At 43.8% G+C, this 12,458-nt stretch overlaps 1 protein-coding gene across 14 annotated transcripts in view; it reads right to left on the minus strand.

Moving 5' to 3' along the window:
* The window catches only part of arvcfb (ARVCF delta catenin family member b), a 538,706-nt gene that overhangs the window by 427,555 nt on the left and 98,693 nt on the right, over positions 1–12,458 (minus strand). For 3 of the 14 annotated variants that reach the window (XM_073051884.1, XM_073051895.1, XM_073051888.1), the window contains exon 3: positions 2,598–2,838. The exons of the other annotated variants lie outside the window; for them this stretch is intronic. The gene's annotated coding sequence lies outside the window, so the exon portion shown is untranslated. The remainder of the gene's footprint in view (positions 1–2,597; positions 2,839–12,458) is intronic. 14 annotated transcript variants of the gene reach the window in all.

Consider the following 12,458-nt stretch of genomic DNA (forward strand, 5'->3'; position numbering starts at 1 on the left):
GGCGTGAAGAGTTATGGGGAGAAGGCAGGAGAATGGGATTGAGAGAGAAATGTATCAGCCATGATGGAACAGCAAAGCAGACTCGATCGGTCAAATGGTCCAATCCTGCTCCCATGTCTTATGGTCACTTTGAACCAAGGGGGTATATTTTGGAAGTCCAGAGTTTGTACTGAGGCTTACGGAACAAACACTGGTATTGTATATTCAAAGGAATCCTGCTAGCAAGGATTGTCGCCATTGTAAACCTGTAAATTTATCCAAATACATTTCAAATGTTAATGTAGATGATTAGAGCAATTGAACTGGTAGTTAATAGTATCTTTGTGTTAAAGTAGTATAAAACAGTGTCAGGAAAGTTAAATTCTCTGGTACTCTCTCCCCTCCCCCCAGAGGTTTGCTGAGTGAATAAATAAAAACTTTTATATTTCCTATCACAAATAGAAATATCTGCAGATGCTGGAAATCAGAAGTAGAGAAAAAAAGATGAGAAGTCAGGTAAGAAGATGGGGGGAGGGCGGTGGAAGGAGGGGGAAGAAATACAAGGTAGTAAGTGATAGGTGAAATTCCAGAACTAAGGAGAAGTCCTCCTCCTTCAAAGAAAGGGGCTTCCCTTCCTCCACCACATTTTTCATTAAGTACATGTTTGCCTTCACTCCATCTTCCTGCCACCCCACAAAGGATGGGGTTCCTCTTGTCCTCACCTACCACCCCACCAACCTCCATGGCCAACACACAATTCTCTACCTTCTGCCATCTCTAACAGGATCCCACCAAGCACATCTTCCTCCCCCCTCCTTTCTTGCTTTCCAGAGGGTTCGCTCCTTACGTGATTCTCTTGTCCATTCATCCCTTTCTACTGATCTCCCTCCTGGCATTTATCCTTGGAACAAGTGCTACACCTCCTCCCTCACTAACATTCAGGACCACACACAGTCCACCTTCCAGGTGAGGCGACACTTAACCTGTGAGTTTATTGGGTCATTTACTGTATTTGGTGCTCCGGATGTGGCCTTCTTTGTATCGGAGAGACAGACTGGGAGACCGTGCCGCCGAGCACCTACGCTCCATCTACCAGAGAAAGTGAGATCTCTCAGTGGCCACCCATTTTACTTCAACTTCCCATTCCTATTCCGACATGTCAGTCCATGGCCTCCTCTACAGCCATGATGAGATTGAAGGAGCAACACCTTATATTCCAATTGGGTAGCCTCCAAGTTGATGGTATAAACATCGATTTATCAAACTTCTGGTAATGCCCCCACTATTCTCCCTCACCATTCCCCATTCCCTTCCTCACCTTATCTTCTTACCTGCCTATTACCTCTTTCTGGCACTCCTCCCTCCCTCTTCACTTTCTTTCATAGCCTTCCATCCTCTCCTGTCAGATTCCCCTTCGCCAGCCCTTTATCTCTTTCATCAATTGACTTCCCAGCTCTTACTTCACTCCACCCCTCAATCCCAACTTTACCTTATTACCTGCAACCTTGAATTTCATCCTCCCTTCCCCCCCCCCACCTTCTTACTCTGATCTCATCTCCTTTCTCCTTTTCTGATGAAGTGTCTCAAGCTGAAACATCAACTATTTACTCTTTTCCACAGATGCTGCCTGGCCATCCAAGTTCCTCCAGTATTTTGTGTGTGTTGATGTAGTATTTCCTAGTCGCAGCTTCTGTGGAGCACAGTTTTAGTCAGTCACAACACTTTCACAGTGTTTCCTTGACTCCAGCAGACCTTCACACTCTTTCTCTCCCGATCAAAGCTGCCAGCTGCACACTCACCCCGTTTCCGAACTGCAGGAGCTGCATTCTAAGCTGATGGGAATCACAGCTGACTCAAAGGGCACTTCAATGAAGAACACTGTCTTGTACATGAGTCAGAGAGAAAGACGACAAAAATAAGACAGACAAGTAGAAGAAATTCAAAGGTCAAGTTCTGACTGGGCTCAAAACTGGCAGATTCTTCATGGCAACAGAATGCAACTCTAAGAATGATAAATGAAGACACTTATTTTTGGAGTTACAGTACTGCAGCAGTTAGCGCAATGCTATTACAGCTCAGTGCATTCTGGAGTTCAGCATTTAATTCCAGTGCTGTTCTCTGGGGAGTCTCTGTATGTCCTCCCAATGGATTACATACATTTTCCCCGGGTGCTTCAGTTTTCTCCCACATTCTGAAGATGTACAGTAGGCTAATAGGCCATTGTAAATTGTCCATTAAAGGGTTAGGGTTAATCTGAGTGTGAGGTTGCTGGCGAAGCATGGCTTTAAAGGCCGGGAAGGCCTACTCCATGCTGTAGCAATAGATAGACAGAATTTGTAAAGTACTTAAATATTGCCAAAGTGAACAAAATAATCAAAGCTCAGAAAAAGCCAAATGCAAGCCAAAATATACGAATGTCACTGTTTAATCAAAGCAATAGCAAAGTAACAATTGTTGCAGGAACCAATGGTTGCATATACATATCACATATTTTTACTAATGTCCTGCAAGTAGTTAGCATTTGACAGTGTATTAGCAATGTGTTGTCAAATACTATCAAACAATGGATATCACGGTAGCACAATTACATCACCAGCAACCTGGGGTTCATATATCACCTCTGTCTGTAAGGAGTCTGTACATCCTCCCAGTGACTGCGTAGGTTTTCTCTGTGCTCCAGTTTCCTCCCACATTCCAAAGGCAAAGCCCGGGCCCCCGACAGTTGGAAGTGGCAGCAAAGCCTCCCCCGTCACGAGGCCCGACCTGGAGCGCCCGACGACGCGACCCACCGATCAATCCCCGCGGGACGCGTCCACCAACCTCAAAGAGCTGCCAACAACACACTGCATCGATGGAAACCTGAAAAGATGCACAAAATACTGAGGAAGCGTGGGAAAAGAGCTGGGCTGCTGGTCAGATTGAAGCGGAGGGGCTTTAGGATCCCTCTGCCCACCATCCTACTAGCTAATGTGCAAGCCATAGAGAACAAGTTGGATTATCTTAAAGGGAGACTCACCTACTGCAGGGAGATGCAGAACTGCTGTGTATTCTGTTTCAGAGACCTGGGTCTCCCCTGCCACCCCTGACTGTGCCATCCGACCAGAGGGATTTTCAATCCATTGGATGGACCGCATGGCATCTTCGGGCAAGACGAAGGGAGGTGGTGTCTGCCTGCTGATCAACACTGCGTGGTGCTCGGACACAGTGGCACTGACAAGCTACTGCAGTCCGGACCTGGAACATCTGTCGGTGAAGTGTCGTCCCTATTATCTGCCACAGGAATTCACCTCGGTCATACTGACAGCGGTCTACATTCCCCCCCAGGCGGACGTGGAGTGTGCTGTGAATACACTGTTTGCCAACATCAGTGAACTTGAGACGAGGTATCCGGAGGCTTTGCTCATTACAACTGGAGACTTTAACCAGGCCAACCTCAGAAAAGCGCTGCCAAAGTTATACCAGCCATGTCTCCTGCTCCACTAGAGGCCCGAGTATACTTGACCACTGCTACACAGCAGTCAAGGATGCCTACCATTCCGTCCAACGACCTCACTTGGGAAAATTGGACCATCAGGCCGTATTCCTCCTCCCAGCTTACAAACAGAAACTGAAGCGGGAGGTCACGGTGTCAAAAGTGGTGTCGCGTTGGACAGAGGAAACGGATGAGATCCTCCGTGACTGCTTTGAATCGGTAGACTGGTTAGTTTTCAGGGACTTGGCAGCTAACCTTGATGAGTATGCCTCAGCTGTCATGGACTTTATCTGGAAATGCACAGAGGACTGTGTGTCTCGCAAGACGATCCGGGTATTCCCTAACCGGAAACCTTGGATGAATTATGAGGTCCAGTCCCTTTTGAAGGCTAGAGCCGCAGCTTTTAAGTCCAGAGATACCAGTCGCTACATGGAATCCAGGCGTGAACTCCGGAAAGCCATTAAGGGTGCCAAGAGGTAATATCAAGCCAAGTTGGAAGCCCAGGCTAACCAGAGGGATGTCAGTAGACTATGGCAGGGTCAAAGTGAGATCTCTGGGCGCAAAGAAAAGGCTGGGAATATCAATAACTGTAGTGCTTCTCTTCCTGACGAACTTAACGTATTCTACGCAAGTTTCGAACAGAAGAGGAGCGTCCCGTCCCCTCTGGATGAACCGGACCTGGTGACATCGAGATTCATCGTCACCGAGGAAGATGTTAGAAGCACCTTCCTGAAGATAAATCCAAGGAAGGCGATGGGCCAAGATGTCATCCTGGGACGGGTTCTCCGGGCCTGTGCAAGGGAGCTAGCTGGAGTGTTTGCTGACATCTTCAACTGCTCCCTGCTTCAGTCTAAGATCCCCTCGTGTTTTAAGAAGGCAACGATAATCCCGGTGCCGAAGAAAAGCAAGGTGGCATGCTTGAATGACTACCAACCTGTGGCTCTAACATCAATTGCTATGAAGTGCTTCGAGCGATTGGTTATGGCACACATCAACCATAACCTACTGGTCAACCTCAACGCTTTGCAATTCGCCTACCGGAGCAACAGGCCAACTGCAGATGCCATCTCTCTGGCACTACATTCCTCCTTAGAACACCTGGAGAACAAAGACGCATATGTAAGACTCCTTTTCATCGACCACAGCTCTGTTTTTAATACCATCATTCCAAATAAACTGATTCCTAAGCTCTGGAACCTGAGTCTTAGCACTCAGATCTGCAGCTGGATCTTCAACTTCCTCACAGACAGGACCCAAGCTGTAAAAATAGGGGGCAAGCTCTCCTCTACAATCACTCTGAGCACCAGTGCCCCACAAGGCTGTGTACTCAGCCCCCTGCTGTACTCACTGTACACCCATGATTGTGTAGCCCAAGTTTCCATCAAACTCAATATATAAGTTTGTTGATGACACCACAATTATGGGCCGTATCTTGGGTAATGATGAGTCTGAGTACAGAGAGGAAATTAAGAACCTGGTGGCATGGTGCGAAGACAATAACTTATCCCTCAATGTCAGCAAGACGAAGGAATTGGTTGTTGACTTCAGAAGGAGTAGCGGACCGCACGACCCCATCTATATCGGTGGTGCGCAGGTGGAACAGGTCAAAAGCTTTAATTTCCTCAGGGTGAATATCACAAATGACCTGACTTGGTCAAACCAAGCAGAGTCCACTGCCAAGAAGGCCCACCAGCGCCTTTACTTCCTGAGAAAGCTGAAGAAATTTGGCCTGTCCCCTAAAACCCTCACTAATTTTTTTTTTATATAGGTGCACCGTAGAAAGCATTCTTCTAGGGTGCATCACAACCTGGTATGGAAGTTGTCCTGTCCAAGACCAGAAGAATCTGCAGATCATGAACATAGCCCAGCACATCACACAAATCAATCTTCCATCCTTGGACTCACTTTACACCACACGCTATCAGAGCAGTGCTACCAGGATAATGAAGGACACAACCCACCCAGCCAACACACTTTTTGTCCCACTTCCCTCCGGGAGAAGGTTCAGGAGCATGAAGATTTGTACGGCTAGATTTGGGAACAGCTTCTTTCCAACTGTGATAAGACTGCTGAAGAGATCCTGACCCGGATCTGGGCCGTACCTTCAATATATCTGGACCTGACTTGCACTACCTTACTTTCCCTTTTCTATTTTCTAATTACGATTTATAATTTAAATTTTTTATTATATTTATTTTGATTTAGAAACATAGAAACATAGAAAATAGGTGCAGGAGTAGACCATTCGGCCCTTCGAGCATGTACCGCCATTCAGTACGATCATGGCTGATCATCCAATTCAGAACCCTGTACCTGCTTTCTCTCCATACCCCCTGATCCCTTTAGCCACAAGGGCCATATCTAACTTCCTCTTAAATATAGCCAATGAACTGGCCTCAACTGTTTCCTGTGGCAGAGAATTCCACAGATTCACCACTCTCTGTGCGAAGAAGCTTTTCCTCATCTCGGTCCTAAAAGGCTTCCCCATTATCCTTAAACTGTGACCCCTTGTTCTGGACTTCCCCAACATCTTCAGGGAGCGCGAAGCGCAAAAACAAATATCACTCTGGTGATTGTATGCTCTAGTATCAATTGTTTGGTGACAATAAAGTAAACTAAGTTAATTCCTCACATAGGTGTAATAGGGTGACGAGGGCTCATTGCCTGTTACCATGCTGTATTTGTGCTGTGGTGTATTAAATTTTGTAAAAATAACAGGTGGGAGTATGAACAAATCCAAATGACACCAAATCTTTGAGGTTGCAGCATGTAGGGTGTCTGCACAAGTTAAATACTGTTGGTTTGTTAATGGCGACTGGATTCTTGCACTGGAGATTTGTTAAATGTCTGCTAATAGTGGCTGCATGATCCTCTCTTAGCCTCAAGGCACCAGTGGCATGAAAACAAAAGTCCAAAGAGTTCCAGTCTCAGCATGCTTCTGGATTGATCCCGTTTATTGGGACACCTTTCGTTTGGTTCTTGGGACTTCACCTAGACCAAGGAATCATGATTGATTGGTGCCTAGGACAGGCCCAAGGTGGTTTCGCGAGTTGGAAATCTAGGTCTCCTCTGACAACAGCAACAACTAAGTCACCCAACGATGGCAACAATCAAATGGAAACTAAAGATTGTGAGCCCTGAGATCTTTGCAACTGCTTACATGGTATTTAATATGGTTTTATATATGCTTTCTGTTTTATAATGAATTAGGCTCATTACTTTTGCTGTGCTTGTACGAGGGGTGATTGATATATTTGAAGCCTAAGGTAAAAGGAGTCAATTTTCGTATACCTAGCACATTTATTTTTCAACATAGTCCCCTCCTACATTTACACACTTAGTCCAGCGGTTGTGGAACATACGGATCTTGGACCTCCAGAAAGTATCCACAGCAGGGGTGATTGATAAGTTTGTGGCCTAAGGCAGAAGGAAATGAGTTATACAGCTCGTTACATGCACATCTCAACTCTGAGTGATTATGCAGAAAGTTTGAAGTTAATAACTCATCTCCTTCTACCTTAGGGCACAAACTTATCAATCACCCCGATGAGTTATTAACCATTGGAAGCTGTATCTAAAACAATGTGTCAAGAGTACAGGAAGGAGACGGAGAGCTTAGTGACATGGTGTCATGAGAACAACCCTTCCTTCACGTCAACAAATGAGCTGGTCAGTGACTTTGGTACTGGAGTGGAAGAAAGAGACTAAGACAGTGCACATGCTCCCATCAAATTCAACGGCATTTAGGTTGGGAGGGATTCAGAGTTAACTTTAACTTTTGTTTAAAGTATCTAATTCACCAATTAGTACGTTTGAATTTATTTTTACACTTGATTTAGGATGCAACTAGAATTTTAAACTAATTCTGCAGATACTGGAATTTGAGAGCAATACACACACACAAAATGCACTAGGAACTCTCCAGGAGTCCCTTCTCCAGGACTTAAAAAGGAAGGGGAAGACTCCAGAATAAAAAGATGGGGGAAGGGGAAGGCGGATTGCTGAAAGGTGGTACTGAAGCCAGGTGGGTAGGAAAAGTAAAGAGCTGGAGAGGAAGGAATCTGATAGGAGAGCAGAGTGGACCATAGGAGAAAGAGAAGGAGGAGAGGGCAGAGAGAGAGGTGATAGACAGGCAAGGGGTAAGAGACCGGAGTGGGGAATAGAAAAGAAGAGAGGGAGGGAAATTTTATTTACTAGAAGGAAAAAATGATATTCGCTCCATCAGGCTGGAGGCTACCCAGACAGAACACTGATTTCTCTGACTTCCAGCAATCCCCCCCCCACCACATCATTCCCCATTCCTTTTCTCACCTCATCTCCTTATCTGCCCATCACCTCCCTCTGGTGGCTCCTCCCCTTTTATTTCTTCCATGGCCTTCTGTCCTCTATCAGATTCCCCCTTCGCCAGCCCTGTATCTCTTTCACCAATCACCTTCCCAGCTCTTAACATCACCCCTCCCCTCCATCTTCAACTCTGACTCTAATCTTTTTTTTCCCTCCAGTCCTGAAGAAGGTTCTTGGCATCAAAACTTTGATTATACTCTTTTCCATAGATACTGCCTGGCCTGTTGAGTTCCTCCAGAATTTTGTGTGTGTTGCTTGGATTTCCAGCATCTGCAGGTTTTCTGTTATTTCAGAATACAAGGTGCTGCTCCTCCATCCTGAGAACAAGAGGTGGTCATGGACTGACATTTATTTACTGGAATTTACAGATTCAAGCTTACATATCCCTTGTGCATTTCTCTTTCAGTGTTTTTATAAAGTTTCCCAACAAGCTCATGAAACTCAAAATGAAGTCAGAGGGTCATTTTGACCTATCAATCAAATCCAAAATGCTACTGTGAACAAAATAAATGATTGATGCATCTGATAGTTACTCAAACGTAAATCTGAAGTTCAAATCTGCAGGCACACTGTTCCATCAATTCCCTTATATGTAGTGGGAGGCCAACACAAACTACTTAGCTTCATTTCACCACCGATGATTTATTATTTTGTCTTGCACCAAACTGAAGAATTTAAAAATGTTTCCCAGTGCCACAACTCAAGAACCATGAATGGAATACTGGAATAACCAGCCAGGTAATCCACAACCATATTGTACACTTGCTTACAAAAAGGCATGTGCGCTTTGCTGTTGTCTATATTTGAAATGTGTGGAATAGCTTTTAGTGAAACAGAGAACAAAATTATAAATTCACCACACTGACATATGTTATGCCGCCGGCCCCCTCCTTTGTGAGAATCTCAAGAACCCTAGTCAAGAGGGGGGTCAGCTGACCCAAAAGAGGAAGGGACGTGCTGAATAGACACAGGGAAATGGGAGAGAGAGAGAGAGACCACGTTCTCCCAAGAAGCAGAATAAAGGTGACCTTGACTATTGTCTCATGGAGACCACGTGAAAAGCCCTCGGGCAAAGTGGGCTGGTTGAGAGAGAGATCGCATCACCTGCAACCTGATTGACACCTGCGATCCCGTGAAGAAGTATAAAGGAGGGTCTGAGGGGGGGGGGAACCCTCAGATGCACCCAGGAGACGAAGGAAGCACGATATCGATTCCCGTGGGAGCGGGACGCCATTTTGAAGGAAGCCACGTGCGTTAGATTCCGAATTCGAATCTGTGGCTAGAACCAACAGAAGACTGCTTTTAACTAACAACGGGGAAGCCTGCTCCCCTGATTCCAAGGATTTGCTCTGCCAAGACGACGGGCAAGTGTTTATCTTTTCTAAATCAACTCTCTCTCTCTCTACAACGTGAAAACCCCAGGGGTTCCCAAAAGGGAAAAGCCTGCAAACTGCTGAGTGACTCTTTATATTTCAATTGGACTCAGTATTACCCCTAGACAACTGTAGAGCTTATTTCTGATTGATTATGGTTACACCGGTGTTTTAGATTAAGTTTTGACGAGGTATATGATCTGAATGTTTTGTATTAACCATACGTTTGTGCCCTTGTTGAATAAAACGTTTGAAAATAGTGGCATCCGACTCAGCTGATCCATCTATCTTTGCTGGTAAGTTACCTGGTTACGGGGTTACGTAACACATAAAACTCAGCAAACAACTGGACTTTTCTTAAAGTATGTGCAGCATCTACTCAAATAAACCAACAATGCTCAGAGACTAAGCGGGGGGGGGGGGGGGGGTTGACCTTGTATGACGGGCTTTCCAGTCCAAATAACAATAAGGATCCAAAAATCAAAGAATACATTCAGTCCTCGATTAAGAAACTAGCAAAACAAATTATCTCAAAGTGACAAAAGTAAGTAATGAAACTAAAACTAGGGATAAAACAATATAAACAGATGTGGCATATTAAACATATTTAAGTGAGTTTGCTTAATTATGTTGAAGAAAGCTTAAGTGATTGTAAATGTAATTAAGTGGTCAACAAAAAAATGATAACACCGCTAGCTTACTTCCTTAGCTAGACTAAACACAAAAGCATGAATACGTAACTAAAACTCTTCAACTTCCCATGCCCCTACCCAACTGACTAACTACCATAATAAATGTGGAACACAAAATACAATACAGATAGAAAATAGATGCATAGCTCACAATTTAACTGTTTAATACCATAGAACACTACAGCACAGTACAGGCCCTTCAGCCCTCCATGTTGTGCCAACCCATATAATCCTTTAAAAAAGTACTAAACCCACAACCTTCCATTTTCTTTCATCCATGTACCTGTCCAAGAGGCTCTTAAATACCCCTAATGTTTTAGCTTCCACCACCATCCCTGGCAAGTCATTCCAGGCACTCACAACCCTCTGTGTAAAAAAACTTACCCCTGATGTCTCCCCGAAACTTCCCTCCCTTAATTTTGTACATGTGCCCTCTGGTGTTTGCTATTGGTGCCCTGGGAAACAGGAACTGACTTATCCACCCTATCTATGCCTCTCACAATCTTGTATTATCATTAGATTCCAACTTGGATTGTTAAAATAAAAATTGTTAATAACATAAAAACACTGCCGTTTGTAAATTACTTAAAATCTAGAAATATAAAGGAATAAAGTTTGAGCAACACACACAAATTGCTGGTGGAACTCAGCAGTCCAGGCAGCATCTATGGAAAAGAGTAAACCTTAGAAATTTGAGCCAGAAGAGTGAGAGTGCACTAGAATGTGCGAGTGTCTTGGATTTCCAAGATCTGCAGATTTTCCTGTCTCGAGCTAGAAATGACAATGTTGTCATTTGGTACATAATGAATTCTTGGTCAGCAAGGGAAAATAAAATGTTATTAAGTGGTGAATAAAAGTTATAAAATGCTGAACAGTTAGTCATTAAAATCTTGATTGGAAGAGGTCCTTAGAGACAAGAGTGTTATCATCGCTACTGACTTTTAATTAAAAATAATGGATGTCAAGTAAAAAACCACAGTTCAGGGTGAACAAACACTGATTCAGAGGTAGGTTCTGAGTATCCTCAACAAGAATGAAAATAGCAATTCCAGAAGACAATTGTTAAAGCTACATCTCCCCAACAGTGATCAATAAACCTGCAAATTTACAATTGCATTTCTGGAACAAAACTGAAATTATTTATTTATTTTTTTAAAAAAGCTTCTTCATTAGGAAAGGATGAAGTATAAAGACAGGTTCAATTAAAGGTGAACAAACTGACAAATCAACTACGATGATCCATGAAGGAACATTAAAAATAAATCTGAATTGTCACATGACTTCAGCATCAGAAGCAGTGAGCTGGGCCCAACCCCCTCTGCCCCCGCTTTAGTGAACTAATTTAAAAAGTACAGCGTGGGAAAGGAGGATAAAGAATGCTTCATTGTTGTTCAATTGGCAATTAACAAAAGACAATTAATGTTTACAATCAACTCCCTCCTCCCCATGCCAAAACACTGAATGGGAACCATGTTTTACACATTATACGTTTTACATATTTACACACGGCACAGTGTTGAAACACCAAGGTTCAGAAAGTGTCCTGTACTTCACACTTGATCATACTTTGCTATATACACATATATAGTACAGTACAGCACAGAAACAGATCCTTTGGCCCATCTAGTCTGTACCAAAACATTTAAACTGCCTGCTGTCATCAATCTGCATTGGGACCACAGCGCTCTACACTCCTGCCATCCATTTACCCATCCAAATTTCTCTTAAAATCTGACATTGAGCTCACATGCATCATTTGTGCTGGTAGCTCATTCCACACTCTCATGACCCACTGAGAGAAGCTGTTTCCTCTCATGTGCCCTTTTAAACATTTCACCCTTTACCCATGACCTCTAGTTGTAGTCTCTCCCACCCTCAATGGAAAAAGCCTGCTTGCATTTACACTATCTATACCCCTCATAATTTTGTATACCCCCATCAAATCCCCTTCCCAATTCTTAGGTTGCAAGGAATTATGTCCTAACCTATTCAATCTTTCCTCAACTCAGGTCCTCCAATCCCAACAAAATCCTTCCAAATTTTCTCTTTACTCTCTTTACATATTTCCTGTTGGTAAGTGAACAAAACTGCACATAATACTCAAATTAGGCTCACTACTGTCTTCTACAACTTCAACATAACATACCATCTCCTTTACTCAATATATTGATTTATGAAGGTGCCAAAAGCTTTATTTACGATCCTACCTACCTGTGACACAACTTTCAATGAACTATGGACCGGTATTCCCAGATCCCTTTGTTCCACCACACACTCAGTGCCCGACCGTTCACTGTGTGAGACCTACCTGGTTGGTCCTACTGAAGTGCAACACAACACACTTGTCTGCATTAAATTCCATCAGCCAGTTTTCAGATCACTTTTCTAACTGATCCAGATCTGTCCACAAGCCACGATTACCTTCCTTGCTGCCCATTACACCTTTGATTGTGGTGTCACCCGCATATTTATTGATCCAGTTAACATTATCATCCTGATCATTGATATAGATGACAAACATCTAGTCTGATATTATCTAGACTGTAGCAGCACATGACTGAAGCTCAGTAACCAGTGTCCATCCAGTTTGGCATAATT

Source organism: Hemitrygon akajei, chromosome 7 (assembly GCF_048418815.1).
Source record: "Hemitrygon akajei chromosome 7, sHemAka1.3, whole genome shotgun sequence".
In the NCBI taxonomy this organism is placed as follows: Eukaryota; Metazoa; Chordata; class Chondrichthyes; order Myliobatiformes; family Dasyatidae; genus Hemitrygon; species Hemitrygon akajei.